The sequence below is a fragment of the Myotis yumanensis genome, unplaced genomic scaffold (genome assembly GCF_028538775.1).
Source record: "Myotis yumanensis isolate MYYU_CA2020_CCGP unplaced genomic scaffold, mMyoYum1.0.hap1 SCAF_5, whole genome shotgun sequence".
NCBI lineage: Eukaryota > Metazoa > Chordata > Mammalia > Chiroptera > Vespertilionidae > Myotis > Myotis yumanensis.
The window spans coordinates 74,642,563-74,659,048 of NW_027223756.1; the positions used below are offsets into that span (position 1 = coordinate 74,642,563).

General features: G+C 43.2%; 2 pseudogenes; one reads left to right on the forward strand and one right to left on the reverse strand.

Moving 5' to 3' along the window:
* Window positions 1-9,328: 9,328 nt before the first annotated feature.
* Window positions 9,329-10,225, reverse strand: LOC139009744 (large ribosomal subunit protein eL29-like; annotated as a pseudogene).
* Window positions 10,226-12,290: 2,065 nt separating this feature from the next.
* Window positions 12,291-15,911, forward strand: LOC139011411 (band 4.1-like protein 4A pseudogene; annotated as a pseudogene).
* Window positions 15,912-16,486: the final 575 nt, after the last annotated feature.

Consider the following 16,486-nt stretch of genomic DNA (forward strand, 5'->3'; position numbering starts at 1 on the left):
ATCATTCAGAACCGCTTGAAATCTGGCTGAATGGAAGTCCTACAACTAGGGAATTCAAGAAGCAGCCACACCGAGACTGAAGTTGAAACTGAAGCTCAGAGAAGACAACTAACTCATCTAAGTGTTTCCAGAGGCTATGATCACGGCCTCATCAGGCCTTAATCTTTTCAAACCTTGCTAAGTTTCAATGGTGAAAATACTATCATTTTCTAAATTGTTTTTGGGTGATGTTGGATATTTCCTTATGTTTGCCAAATTAATTACAACTTCCTTCTTTCTGTCCTTTAACACCTTTCAGGCCTTTCCAGTTGAAACCAGGGATGTTAATGAGATAAGATAGCCCAGCGGCTTCCTATGAGTCAGATATCTGTGTCTACATCTGATGTGTCTGGCCTCCTGCAGGAAGAACTGAAAAGACATGCCCAAATACCTGGAGGCAGAGTGGCGTCTTTTGCATTTAAACATGGGACACGGGCAGAGAGGACATGGGTTGAGAATTATAAGCAGAATCCCTGTCATTAGAAGGCACACAAATGCCCTCCTGCTGAAGAGCTCAGCTTTAGTTCAAGAGGCCGGTAAAAGCCCTCTCTGCTTGGGGTGGATGCCCGACAAGGGTGAAATCCAGTCTTCTGGAACTGAGCCAGTCTCTCCCAATTAGCCCTGCCATGTGGGTGAGATGAGAAGCTTGAAATCTTCACTGAGCCTTACCTCCTGACTTTAGAGGTGACGAGGACCCAGAGAATCTCTGGGAGAAATGAGGCTCTCCTAACACTTCTTTTTTTTTTTTTTTTTTTTTCAGAAAAAGAGATGATCATTTTATTAGGACAGCATTAATCTGATACCAAATTAGATGAAAACAGAACTACAGACCAATAACAATCCCTCATGAATATAATGCAAAAATCCTCAGCAAAATTAGCAAACTACATACTTACTAGAGTATCACTACATACATACTAGAATAACTCAAATTAAAAATAATGACAGGACCAAGTGTTTGTGGGATGATACTGGTACCTTCATTATGTTGCTGTTGGGCATGCAGAATGGCAGTGCTACTTCTGGAAAAGTTTGGCAGTTTCTTATAAAATCACATGACTCGGTGAAATGACTTCTGTCACCAACTTCACAGGTTAAAGGCAAAGTCCTCCACGAGACTGCTCTTACTTCAGATGACAGGTTTGGAAGTCCCAGGCCACCAGTTGGCTACAAATTTGGGAGTTCCCACCAGTGCCCATTAGTTTGATAATTGGCTTGAGCAGCTCTCAGAACTCAGGAAAATGCGTTGCTTACAATTCCAGTTTTATAAGGATACAAATCAGAACCAGGGAAAAGGAGAGACACAATAGGCAGTGGTTCTCAACCTGTGGATCGCAAACAATGAAAATACATCCTGCATATCAGATATTTACATTACCATTCATAACAGTACCAAAATTACAGTTATGAAGTAGCAATGGAAATAATTTTATGGTTGGGGGTCACCACAACATGAGGAACTGTATTAAAGGGTCGCGGCATTAGGAAGGTTGAGAACCACTGCATAGGGTGAAGTGTAGGAGAGTCCCAATGTGAAGCTCCCTTGTGATCAGGGCATGTTACCCTCCTGAACCATCAACACATGACAATATCTCCTAACACTTCTGAAGGAACCAGAAGCCCAGTCAGCAGTGTACTGATGAAACAACCACTGGCTCTCCAGAAAGAAAAGCTCTGCTCTGTAGTATATGCCAATTTCTGTGGTGTAAATACTCCCATCATAGCTGACTTCAAACTGCCACAAGAGGTCACTGGGGACAGAGTTGGGGCTGCAGCACACTTCTAAGCCCAGGTAATTGCTTAACAGTCAAAGTGGGAAGGGTGTGGGCAGGAAGCCATATCTGGCAGCACCCAGTGAGAAGCAGACAGAAGGGGCATCCTGGTGGGTTAGGGGCAGACCCTCCCTCTGGATAGCAGTGTTCGGAGGGCATGGCAGTGGGGTGACCAGGAAGAATCAGGGTCCACACACAGCCTCTGGGGCAGTGGAGATGGGGATCGGGCAGAGGAAGTGAATTCTTCTAGAGGTAACAGGAGCTTTCTGCCAAACTCTTTTCTACCCAAACTCGCCCAAGGAGAAATATATCATCTGAGTTTGCCTTTATCTATTAAAGACAATGAATCATAGTTAATAATTTGAGGAAGAAATGATATTTATTCTCTACCATCCCTTCCAGAACACAAAGGAAACACTTCCCAATTCATTCTGTGAGTGCCGCATTATCCTACTCCCCAAGTCAGCAAAGACATTTCAGGAAAGGAAAACTACAAACCAATATCTCTCATGCATTAAAAAAATAAAAAATCCTTAACAAATTATTAGCAAATTGAATCCAACAACGTATAAACCCAACGTTTAAATCCAACACCATGACCAAGAGGTAGTTACCTCAGGGATACACAGCTACTTCAACATTCAGAAGTCACTGTAATCCAGCATATCAACAGGCTAAAGAAGAAAAATCATAGGATCATATCAATAGATGCAGAAAAGTACTTGAGAATATCCAACCCTCATTCATGATTTTAAAAATTCATGTTGAACCTGGTCTAAAAAATTAATAAGAGCCCTAACTGGTTTGGCTCAGTGAGTGGATAGAGCGTCGGCCTGCGGACTGAGGGGTCCCGTGTTCGATCCGGTCAAGGGCGTGTACCTTGGTTATAGGCATATCCCCAGTAGAGGGTGTGCAGGAGGCAGCTGATCAATGTTTCTCTCTCATCGATGTTTCTGGCTCTCTATCCCTCTCCTTTCCTCTCTGTGAAAAATCAATAAAATATTTTTTAAAAATTAATAAGAAAATAAATTTCACCTGGATAAATATTTGGTCAAGAATCCTGAGAGCAGCCTTAATCGATTTGGCTCAGTGGATAGAGCATCGGCCTTCAGACTGAAAGGTCCCAGGTTCGGTTCCCGTCAAGGGCATGTACCTTGGTTGCGGGCACATCCCCAGTGGGAGGTGTGCGGGAGGCAGCTGATCGATGTTTCTCTCTCATCAATGTTTCTACTTCTCTATCCCTCTCCCTTCCTCTCTGTAAAAAATCAATAAAATATATTTTAAAAAAATTTTTTTTAAAGAATCCTGAGAGCAGACTCTCCTTGCTAGAGTGTTTAAACATGTTATAAATGGACAATGATCACAAGGGTATATAATATGAGATTAAAACCCCAAGTAACTTTTGCATTCAAGATAGGTTTTGACCAAAACATCATGCCACTAGGCTGGTGCTGCTTTTCCTTTGTGCCATCAGAATGCTCTTCTGGACCCAGGCAGGCAACGTGAATGAAGAAAGAGCCCTTTGCCAAGTCTAAGGGAAGGGTGATCCCGGAATGCCAAGCCTGTGCGCTCACAATGGAGGCTGGACGATGAGGTCTGAGGTGACAGGGGCGCCTTCTGCTGCTAGAAGTGAACAGAATCCCTTCTGTATTTAACCCTGCGTCTCCTTTGACATTCCTCTGGCGAGCTTCGTCTTCAAAGCATAAGGGCTTAGAAAATGAGAAGTCTTTTCCAGACATAAAGAAAGAAAAGAAGAACTCAGGAGCTGTGCCCAAGGGCAACAGAAAAGCTATGACAATATCCTTTCAGTCTTCAAGTGGCCTTTCACTTCTGGGGTCAGGGTGACAAATCCCTTTGTGCCAGACATTCCAAAAACGAGGTCATTATCCCCTCTCGCCACGCAGGGGTGACTGTCACCCGCTGGCATTTCAGTACAGTATGACACAAAACTCTCGCTTAGAAAACGGAAAGATTAAACCCATTTAAATGCACATAGAGTCCAGAATATAAGAATGAGATGAGACCATAAAAATAATTTTTTTCATGTCCCATTTCTTCAATGAAAAAACCCCGGCTCAGAGAGGTTAAAAGACAGGATAGGAGAGGCAATACAGGATAATAGGATCAAACAGATCAGACCTTGATGCCCAAACGTGAAGAAGTCATTTTACCAATTTGAGCCCCTGTTTCTTCATCTGCAAAGTGGGGATAACACAAGCCATTTCACAGGGGTTGGTGTGGAAATTAAGGTAGATAACTTGCAAAGCAAGTTCTTGCCACACAAAAGTGCTTAGTAACTCTTTTCTTTTGGCTTCCAGTGTCAGAGCCAACACTCAATGCCTGGGAATCCTCTTTCCTCTGGTCCAAACGACAGCCACAGATAGTGCATCTGCAGGGATCAGGTCAAATCGGGGATGAAAGGGGTCACTGGGTGTGCACAGTGGCTCTGTGGGCTTTGTCTCTGCCTCTGCCACTTGATAAGCATGAAAACTAGATCCGCTTATAGTTCAATTTTTCATCTGAGAAATAGGGCAAAGGTCATCAAAAACTGATCTTGTCTGGTATTCTGGAAGCCCTCCCAACTGTTAAATTCAGTGAACTTTGCTTAATCGGTATGTATGTCTACATTTGCTGGGGTCAGGGTAACGAATCAAAAATCAGAGTGTAATCCACCCGAAGTGTGTGTGTGTGTGTGTGTGTGTGTGTTAGATTGGGAATGAGGGGAGGTTAATGGGAATGGGAAGGTGGTCCTATTCTAAATGGAAAATGAGCAGGGTCCTCAGGTCCCCATATTTTCAGGAAGAAAGCCAATAGGCTGAGAAAAGGTGGCTGCATGAGCTTGAGAGGTTCCAGGGATTTGGAAAGAGAAAAGAATGTTGCCCTAGCCGATTTGGCTCAGTAGATAGAGCGCTGGCCTGTGGACCAAAGGGTCCTGGGTCAATTCCGGTCAAGGGCATATACCTTGATTGCAGGCTCTTCTCCGGCCCGGGCCCTGGTCAGGGTGCATTCAGGAGGCAACCAATTGATATGTTTCTCCCACATGGATATTTCTCTCTTCACACTCTCTAAAAATGGAAAAATATCCTCAGGTGAGGATTAAGAATGTTGGCAGAGGAAGACTAAGGCAATGGCAATTAACAAAGAGCATTAGGAAATTTTCCCTATGGCTCCCCAAATGTATATTTTTCAGCCCTGAACTCTGCCCAGACCTCTATAACATTTGAAATGTTTCTGTGCCTCAGATACACCCACTGGCTCCTGCCTCAGAGCCTTTGGAGGAGCCGTGTCTCTGCCTGGAATGTGCTGCCCTCAGATCTTTTCATGATGGGCTCCTAGAGCTCAGCTTTTTTTCTTTCTTTTTAAATATATTTTTTATTTCAGAGATGAAGGGAGTGGGAGAGAGAGAGAGAAACATCAATGATGAGAGAATCATTGATTGGCTGCTTCCTGCACGCCTCACATTGGGGATCAAGCCCACAACCTGGGCATGTGCCCTGACCGGGAATCGAACCGTGACCTCCTAGTTCATAGGTTGACCCTCAACCACTGAGCCACGCCAGCTGGGCCAGAGCTCAGCTTAATGTCACCATCTCAGATGACCCTTATAAGAGGCCACCCATTTACTCACTATCATGTCACCTTATTTTAATTTTCTGTGCAGCTCTTCTCACTCGTTGAAGTTTTCTTGTTTATTTCTTTAGTTACTATCTGTCTTACTCCACTATAAGGGGAGCTCTAGGACACAGCAGGGATCTTTTCAATTTACTTTACTGTATCTTAGTGCCCAGAAACTGTTCTGGCATATAATAGACAATCACAAATATTTGTTGATGGAATAGAAGAAGGAATGAACTCTAAGCTACCAAAAGTGAACTAAAGAGCATTATTTGAGGGAAGTGTTCATTTTAATTGAATCCCCAGACTGTCTCACAGGCCGATGTTCGGAAGCTCACCCGGTAGCAGTACAGGAATGAGGAGAGAGCGGGCAAGAATCCCAATTGGCTGGGTATCTTTCCAGGATACGTCTGGGAATGGAGTTCTCTGTGTCTTTCTGTAATGAGATGAGCTCAAGTATCTGTTCTAAGACAGTTAAATTGTGTTCCAGATGCTCTCTGCTTTGCAAGTGCTATGGTCTTTTTTATCTGAGACCATCTGGGTGGGTGTGGCTGTCTCTAGCCAGGGCTCAGCAGTTGCTAAGGAGGATCAGTTAGCTGTAGCAGATGTGAACATTTGCCTTTACTTGGGCTTTCTCCTGCCCCACCCCACTCTCTACCTACAGAAATCCTACTTGTTCATCTTTAAGGCACAGCTAAGAATGCTACAGCTTCTGAGAAACTCGTGATAGCCTCCAGTTGAGATTAGCCTATACGTTCATATATTATCTTTTTTTTAAAGAGCAGCTTTTAAAAATATATACTTTTTTATTGATTTCAGAGAGAGAGAGAGAGAGAGAGAGAGAGAAAGAGAGAAACATGATGAGAGAGAATCATTGATCATTGATTGGCTGCCTCCTGTAGCCCCCTACCAGGAATCGAGCCCACAACCTAGGCATGTGCCCCAACTGGGAATCAAACAGTGACCTTCTGGTTCATATGTTGACACTCAACCACTGAACTACCCCAGCTAGGCTCTTCCTTCTTTTATTTGCCTTATATTATAATTACGTTTATATACCTAGAGTTACCCTTAAAGAATGTTAAGTTCGTAGAGGGAGGAATCATACCATTCACTTTTTTCATCTCCTCTCAACAACTTTCACATTTTTGCAGAGGAGGTGCTCGATAAGTGTTAGTGAAATGAATAAACCAATAAGAAAGGGCAGAGTTACTCCTACTCAGATAGTGGCTAAACACCAAGTTATGACTGAAGAAAACAGAGAGGAGCAGGGATCTTAAACTCTGACAGTATTTACATATATTCATGTCTACCTTGTCTCCAAGGTAAACCGAAGCCTTGCTGAGATTTGCTCAGGAAACCCCTAATAGGCACCCCAAGGTCAATGATGTCCAGTCATCCTAAAGGCTGAAGATTAACAGTTGTGAGAATGCAAAACAGAGTTTATTCTTGTATTATTACTTATTAATCATTGTATTATTTTTCAGATGGGCTGTGGGTTTGATCTCCAGTCAGGGATCAGGTCCTCTGCAGGATGTCACACATTGATGTTTCTCTCTCTCTCTCTCTCTCTCTCTCTCTCTCTCTCTCTCCATTCCTCTCTCTCTAGAATCAATGAAAATACCCTTGGGTAAAGATTTTTAAAAATTGTAACCTCTTTGTAAAGCTTTGTCTTCTCCATTTTTATTTCTTTTGTGGTAAGTTAGAAAATACTCAATACTGAAGAGCTATCTGAAAACAGCCACCCGCATTTCCTAGACCTCAACATTCTGTAGCTAAGTCTTCATTCTCTGTGCTGGAGCCCTCCTTTTTCTTCCCTTCTTTGTTTCTTTCTTTTACAATTTCCTTATATCCCTCAGCACTTCCCACCCTCTGGCAACTTACCAGGTCTTCTACAAACAGATAGGAATCTCTGTGGAGGGTTCTTCTCCCTCCAAGGCACTTTGGATGAAAGTAACCAGGGGTTAGTAGGTTTGGTACCTACTAAGTCTAAACACACATACACCCTCTGCCTCAGTCATTCCACTCTTGGGTACATACAGTAGAGAGATGAGTGTCTACCCAAGACATGTACAGAAATGTTCACAGCAGCTTTATTCATAACAACCAAAAGCTGGAAACAACCAAATGCCCACCAACAACAAAATGGATAAAGTGATTTATCACATAATGGAATGCTGCACAGCAAAAATAAGGAATGAATTATTCTATATATAGAACACTACACATGGATGAATCTCAAAGGCAATGATGAAAAAAGAAGCCAAACACACAAATCCCTATCTTTCTATTTCTCCATATGTACAAGTCAAACAGGCAAAGCTAATTTATAGTGATGGAGACTGGAAAAGTGGATACCTTTGGGGAGGGGGGAATACTGACTGGGAGAGAGCATAAGGGATCCTATCTTACATGGTTTACAGTGCCCTGGCTGGTGTGGCTCAGTTGGATGTTGTCCCATGCACCGAGAGGTTGCTCGTTCAATTCCAGGCAGGGCACATGCCCGGATTGTAGGTTAGATCCCCAGTAGGGGGTGTGCAGGAGGCAGCTGATCCATGTTTGTCTCTCTACCTCTCCCTTCCTCTCTCTCTCAAGTCAGTAAAAGCATATTAAATGTGTGTGTGTGTGTGTGTGTGTGTGTGTATATATATATATATATATATATATATATATATATATATATATAGTTTGCAGTTACATGGTCCTGATATACATGTAAAAAGTTGTCAGGATTAATGCACGTTATGTAAGTTATACCTCAATTAAAACATCAGAAAATATATTAAAATTTAAAAAATAAAGTAACCCATGTGTTACCACAAATTCCAAAACAGGAAACAAGCTGTGCTTCCCACTACGTCCCACATTTTAATTCGTCTGCCTCCTCTGTGTCAGTGCCAGGATGGCATATGACGGTGCTGTGAGCATATGATGTGAGGAAATGTGCAAAGCAAGCAGACAGCACGGCAGATGGAGGCATACTCACCTTGTGAGATGAAGCAGTCCAGACCTTCCTTTTGCGGCTTTCTCAGATGTGCATCTGGAAGATGAGCGTATGCCCTGTGATAGACGGTGGAATAAACAGTTTCTCCCCGACTTCACCCTCACATTCAACCTCAGAGTCAAGGGACATTCTCCCTTAAAGCTCCAACATCCATGCTCTCATTTTTCCCGGTTTCATTCGCCAAGGGCACGTGGTACAGTACCCACCATGCCTCTGTTCTCTCCCTTTCCCTCGTCATCACCTATTTTATCCTCTTCACACATCATTCTCCATGTTCTCCTTGTTATCTTTCTGTTTTTTTTCTACCTCTCTGTGATTCCCTCTCCCTTCCCAATCTTCTCATTTCTTTCAGCTAGAATGTACAAAAAAGATCTAAGGGTTTTCTACAGCATTCTGAATTATTTAATTTTTAAAAGGAACTTGGAAAAAGCTAGATTTTGTTGTAGAAAACACCTTTCCCATTAAGGTAAACTCATGTGTATGTTATTACATAGAAATATGATCTTCAGACAACATGGCTGTCATTCTCAAAATTAAAAAAACCAAGCCTGTTAAAATTGTAATATGGTGGGTTTGCTGATTTCTTCTCAGGAAAACCATTTCCAGAAACACTGTTCTTAAGTTCTGAATAGATTTACTCAAAGTAAAAGTCACAAATTTTTAAATGACCTCACTTTATATGCACATTAACTTACAGAATGCCTAATAGTAGAAAGGCAATTATGGGCAATTTGTTTCATTGATACTTTATGACCCACAGAGAGAGGAGTGGGAGGGGGTGTGGGTGGAGGGAGGGCTGAAGCTTCCCTGGGGGAGGGCTAGACTGACAAATGAAAGGAATGTGTGTAGAGACTAGGCAAATGAGGGCAGATGGAGCCAGGGCTGGACCGCAGGAGGCTGCCCATTGCCTCGCCTTCAATCCCATCGTCCTTTTTATTTTTATTTACAGATCCTGCCTCAGGTTTATTTGTACAAATATCACAGGAGGCCACACCAGTCCTTCCCTTCTCACATTAGCAGGCAGAGGCCTCTACTCTAGAGCCTTCGTGGGGCCCTGGGCATCTTTGGGAGCCAGAGCCTGAGCTGGAGCCGGAGGTGCAGCTGCAGCTTGGGTCTTGGTCTGAGCCTGGCCTTGGCCTTTGGCCAGCAGGGCCTGAGAGCCTTGGGCACATGGGCATAAGCACACTTCCCACGCTTGGGGTGAATGATGTCAGCAAGTTGATAGAACTTACGGCTGGCGGCTGCCCTGTGGGATCTTGGGCTAGACCTCCTTGGGCTTCACGAGGGCCTGATACCTCGGCGTGTGCGCTCGTGGCCGTGGCGTTGTTGGCCTGCATCTTCTTCCGGCCCTTCTTGTGCTTCTTGGCAAAGCACATGTTCCTCAGGAACTTGGGGTCCACTCCATTAAGAGACTTGCATTTTTGTGCTGAGGGTTTCTTTCTTTCTTTTTTTTTTTTTTAATATATGTTTACTGATTTCAGAGAGGAAGGGAGAGGGAGAGAGAGGTAGAAACATCAATGATGACAGAGAGTCATTGATCGGCTGCCTCCTGCATGCCCCCTCCTGGGGACCGAACCTGCAACCCAGGCATGTGCCCTTGACCTGAATCGAACCTGGAACCCTTCAGTCCTCAGGCCGATGCTCTATGCACTGAGCCACACCAGCTAGGGCCTGAGGGTTTCTTGATACCATTTCTGTGCCATTTTCAGAACTGGTTGTGCATGGTGTGGTTCTTGGACTTGGCTGTGTTTGCATCCAAGCCAGCAGCTCCTAAAGCACCTGGGACCTGAAGAGCTCAAACTCTCAGTCTGTAACTACCTGTCACTACTGTGAAGTGAGGCATGAGGTGGAGGGTCAGGCTGCAGGGAGGAAGGAAAGGATGCTCTCATGGCAGCGGTTTGGCCTTTCCTCTGCTGTCAGGGAGAATTCAGCCCTATCTTTAACAGCGCACACCAACTCACCAAACCAGAACCGCATGTGACCCTCCCCCACACTGAAGAAGGCCATCTAGAAGGGAGGCTGGGGGCAGCGGAAATATAATTCTACTCCACCTCTAGCAGCCCCTCAACTAGTGTTTCTTACACCTATTTACTCCACTTCTCCCCACAAGAAGTGCTGGGAACAGAACATTCTCCCTCTCACATTTCCAGCAAGGTATGGGCACTCTATAGAGGCTGGTGTCTAGGCAACTACAACGGCCCTGCCTTTGATTCAGCCCTGCGGGGAGCTACTGCTATTATTTAGACAATCCACAATAGGAATATTGGGGGAAAAAAATCATGCCATTTAACCTGATTCTCAGTTCCAAAATCTTCAGAATTAGGTATGATAATGCCTACCAGCAGGGCTGTTTTGAGGGCTAAGTGAGATACGGTGCCAGGCTTATGGTAGGTTCTCAGTAAACATTGGTTCCTTCCTACTCCCATCCCACATCCCTTAAAAAAAGATGAGTTGGGCCCTAACCAGTTTGGCTCAGTGGATAGAGCGTCGGTCTGCAGAGTAAAGGGTCCCAGGTTTGATTCTGGTCAAGGGCATGTATCTTGGTTTCGGGCACATCCCCAGTAGGGGGTATGCAGGAGGCAGCTGATCGATGTTTCTCTCTCATCAATGTTTCTAACTCACTATCCCTCTCCCTTCCTCTCTGTAAAAAATAAATAAACTATATTTTTTTAAAAAAAGATGAGTTGGTAAGTTTATTTCCTCCAGACTACTTGGCCAGCAACCAAGATATACTGCCCCATGTGGGCAGGGCCAACTTGGTTCAGGCCTGCTGACCCATCTGTCACTTCCCATTCTGTCAGGTTTGTGACAATTTGGCACAGCTGCTTTGATGTAGGAGCATTTTGATACGGCTTGAAACATCATCTTTTTTTTTTTTTTAAACCATAAGAAACATTACTAAATACTGTGAGGAACAGTTTTAGGTGCAGACAGAGGGAAAGGCTGAATCTCATTTCTGAATCCTGGACACAGGGCACTTACAGAGTGAGCTAAACTAATGGTGGAGGCAGAGGCTAGAAACAGGAATTTGCGGACAGGCATTCACACCAATTTTACTTGGATCTCTTTAATCCTAACCCAAGGATATTTTCCCCATTGATTTTTAGAGTGAAAGGGAGAGAAGGAGGGAGGGAGGAAGGAAGGGAAAGAGGAAGAGAGAGAGAGAGAGAGAGAGAGAGAGAGAGAGAGAGAGAGAGAGATTGGTTGCCTCCCACATGCACCCTGACCAAAGCCAAGGATCGAACCTGCAACCCAGGTACATGCCCTTGACCGGGAATCCAACGGGTGACTCTGAGGTCCGAAGGCTGCACTCTAATCACTGAGCCAAACCAGACAGGGCTTATCTGGATCTTAAGGGCGGAATTATGCCAAGATTTTTAGAACAAAGATTCCAAATCCCAAGTTCTCAGGAGCAGTTTTATATCTCAAATAGAATTCTGTCAAAGAAGAGAGATGTCTGAGAAAGGTCGAGGGAAATATGTGAGGGTGGAGAGCCCATGAAAGAGAAGGACTAGTGGTCAGTAGACTCGGGGGCTCTTATCTGGGGAAGGAGAGAAGGGTTGAAATTGAGACCGGATGAAAATGTATGAGGGTGGGGAGAGTATGTGGGACAGAGAGGGGAGGAGAGAGGGTGGGGAGAGGTGACGGTGAAGAGAAACCTAAGGAGGATGGAGGTGACTAGGTTTGAAGAAAGGGGAGAGTGTTTGCGGGTAGAGAAATGGAGAAAACATGTGAAACATGAAATGAAGGAGAAGAGATTTTAGCTTATGGCATAAAAACTGTCCTTAGACAAACAAACAAGAGGCTCCCTCAACTTGGGCTATCACTTAATCTCTGAACGTCAAGGTAACATTTTGCAAATGGCTGTAGGTAAGAGGAAAAATGCTTCACTAGAGACCATGCCCCTGGGGCCCAGGTTTCTCTTTTCTCTCCCCATATGCTCCGAACACAGTGACAGTGCAGGTACTCAGCTAGCGATACAGGTGCAGATACATACTACCCAAGGGCCATTCTCAGATTTAATATCTTTGACTCTGTGAGCTGCCCTTGGGGATCATTCTTGACAGGGATGATCAGTCCCTTCATCAGAGGGTAATTGTTAAGAATAGATAAGATTGCTATTACTCTATATGCCCTTATTTACTTGCCTATAAACTTCAGAAACAAATCTCTTAAGTATTGAACTGATGATCTATAAAACTATATCTCAAATGAAGCTGTGAATTGAGAATTTGTGAAGCCTTTGGAATATACTTCTCTTGAATTGGTGATTACAGCTCCGGTGCAAGCAAAATATGGCTATTTCTTTCATGTAGGACCGAAATACCATTTCTTTTTTTAAAACATTTTTTTAAAATATATTTTTTTATTGATTTTTTACAGAGAGGAAGGGAGAGGGATAGAGAGTTAGAAACATCAATCAGTTGCCTCCTGCACACTCCCTACTCCCGCAACCAAGGTACATGCCCTTGACCGGAATTGAACCGGGGACCCTTGAGTCCACAGGCCGACGCTCTATCCATTGAGCCAAACCAGTTAGGGAACCATTTCCATTTTTAAAGAGGTGGTATGATGTAGTGTTTAAGGGCATTGATTTTGGAGCCAGCCACAAAGTTCTAATCCTATCTCTACCAATATTAAGGGTGTAACCCTAGGAAATTTACCTAATCTTCCCCTATCTCACCCCCATCATCTGTGGAATGGAGATGATAATATAATTGTGAGGATTAAATTAGTTGATATGTTCCAAGCATTTAGCACAATGCCTAGCATATATTACATAATTTTTTAAAGTTCAGAATTTATGAAATTAAATATTAGTGGAACAAAACTTTCATACAGTTCAAGTTTAAAAAATTATAAACACATAATACCATCAAGTAGAGTGTGTGTGTGTGTGTGTGTGTATGTATAGTATTTTTAATTCTATAATAATAAAGATGAAAATAATTATGAAAATTTAAACATGAAATGATATAATTTCAGCTTTAAAAACATGAAACATTAAAAAAACAAAATGCTCCACTAGTATCTGTTCATTTATTTTGTGCAAAGTTTCCCATTGCTGAAAAAGATTTTACTCTACACTGCTTGGGGAACAGTAAAAAAAACAATAGTTATAAGCTATTTCCAAACATTTTCCTCTGAATCCATCTTCAAATTATACAATTTTTAGTTGTCTTATATCTTTTTAAAAAATATTTTAAGGAAAAAGTCTTTGTGTACTTTTTCAGTGTCTGCAATCACTTTATTGACTCTGAGTTACATTTTTTGTCTGAATTGTTTTTACCTTCATTGCTTTTGTCAAGTATAGCTGGAGATTTTAACACGATGTTATCTAGATCAATTTCAATAGTGTAATGCTCATATTCTGCTTGTTCAAAAGTCTTGAACACTAAGACTCATTCTTGCAAGCGAGTCTTTATCAATTATTTTTTCTCTTCTTGAACATTACAGAATATGTAAAAGAAGGTATATTTACCCCATTTGTTAAGCAATGTAGTGTCTAACTTTCTAAATACTTCTCAAGATGTGAATGTTTCAGATTTAAAAACACTATGATGGCCCACCCACCCTCCCCTGCCTTCCCTCTGAGATTCTACAGTCTATTCTATGCTTCCATGTCTCTGAATCTATTTTGTTCATCAGTTTATTTGGTTCATTAGACTCCACATATGGGTGAGATCATGTGATACTTGTCTTTCTCTGACTGGCTTATTTCACTTAGCATAATACCTTCCAGGTCCCTCCATGCTGTCTCAAAGGATATCAGTTTTTCTTACAGGTGAAGCAAGATGTCCCTCATGGCCGGCTGCCCTGCCCTGTCAACACTGCTGCTCAGCTGGGAGCATATGCCATCCTGTCTGAACTTGGAGATTATGATCCATATAAACATACTGCAGGATATATGTCAGAATACCAGTTTGTTCCTGATCAGAAGGAAGAAGTTGAAGAAGCCATAGAAAGAATTCATAAAACTCTAATGGGTCAGGCTCCTTCTGAAGCAGAGCTGAATTACTCGAGGACTGTAAAATCCCTGGAGATGTACCACGTTGACCTCTATCCCGTCCACGGAGAAAACAAATCTGAGTATTTCTTAGGATTAACTCCAGTTGGTGTTGTTGTCTACAGGAATAAAAAACAAGTGGGAAAGTATTTCTGGCCTCAGGTTACAAAGGTTCACTTCAAGGAGACACACTTTGAACACAGAGTACTGGGAAAAGAGTGCAATGCCATGTCATTCTTTTTGGAAGCTCGGAGTAAAACTGCTTGCAAGCACCTCTGGAAGTATAGTATAAACATCATACATTTTTTAGAATGCCAGAGAATGAATCAAATTCATTGTCAAGAAAACTCAGCAAGTTTGGATCCGTGAGTATAAGCACCGGTAGAGTGGCGGGACAGCATGGCAAATGAGTGGAGATCTTTCTATTCGACTTCCCCGGCCAGATCAGAAGGTGGCAAGAAGCTGAAGCAAGACGTATCCTAAGAGAATAGCACAGACACAGCCAGCTGGATCAAACAGCATAAATCGGGTAATTGCAAACATGGGAAATGAAGGAACAACTAAAATCATTGCACCTTCACCAATAAAAAGCTTTAAGAAAGCAAAGAATGAAAATAGCCCGGTTACCCAAAGAAGCAAACCTCCTGTGCCACGGGAAGAAAATGGTCCCCAGAGTGGACACTCCAACTCTCCCAATGACCGCACCAAGTCCCCAAAGTTGCCCTGCGCATGCCCCCAAAACCCGTCCTGCGGCAGCGACAGCGACTCTGTACAACCAACAAGGAGAAGGAAAGCCCATAACAGTGGTGAAGACTTAGATCTAAAGCAAAGGAGGAGGTCACGCTCATGCTGTAACACAAGCCGTGGTAGCGAATCAGAAAATGCAGAGAACACCGGGAACGGCCGGAGAACTATGTGGTTGATTCAGCGCCTCAGTGGGAAGCTGTGTTAAGGAGACAACAACAACAACAAAAACCCAACACACACACACACACACACACACACACACACTGTGTGTTGCGATCCAGACACAGATCTTGCTCGAGAAGCCCTGATATCCAAGCAAAAGAAGAGTTATGGAAGCATATTCAGAAGGAACTTTGAATCTGTCTGGGTTGTCAGAAGAACAAAGAAAAGAGATTCCACGCACTAAAACAGAGACTCAAGGTGACCCGATCCCATCAGACATTCTCGTTCTCCGAGAAGTTACCTCCGGTACCGCAGGTCCCAGTGTTCAGATGGAGAGCGGTCCCCTCTGTCGGAAGTGAATTCAAAAACGGAGTTGGTACTCCCACTCTCTGTGACCCGCTCTTCAGATGCGTAGGGTTCTGGTGGCTCCACAGTTCATCAGAGAAGAAATGGGTCAAAAGATAGCATGATTGAAGAAAAATCTCAGACAAGCAATCTGGCTGGAAAACATATAGCAAAAACAATAAAAACTATCCAAGCTTCCCACCTCAAGATAGAGACTTGATCCCAGTGAAGGGTTTAGGATAGAGGTTCTGAGGCGGTGGGAAGGGTGTGTGCGCTGCCTTTACTTTGAAACTGTGAATTGTAATTATTCAAGTATCTTGGACCTGCAAGTGTTTCTTCAGAAGAAAATAATTGAGTCTGTTGCTTCTTTTACAGGTTTCACTACAGTGTATTTGTGCTGAAGGGCCTTTTTATTTGGTAACTGGAAGGAAAGTTGTCTTGTAAAAGCTCATTCTCTGGATGCCATATCCACGCCCCCCAAACCAGATGCTTCTGGACGCCTGGACTGCAGCTGGCCAGCTGTGCAATAGTACAAGTGGGATGAAGAGTTCTCCCCTTCTAGGTGCCCTCAGCCTGTGCAGATGCATAACCGAGGCCACATCACCTTCACACTGTAGATACTTTTATTGATATACGTGTTCTTTGTAATGCTGTATTTTGTGGCATGAAGTTCCACTATTATTTACAAATGTAAAGTTTTGTTTGAAAGCATTGCGTTTAATTTCAAGTGTCCTTGCCTTGTTTTCAGGGGGGGGGGGAAGCTATATGTGGATTTCAGTCTATAAATTCATGACC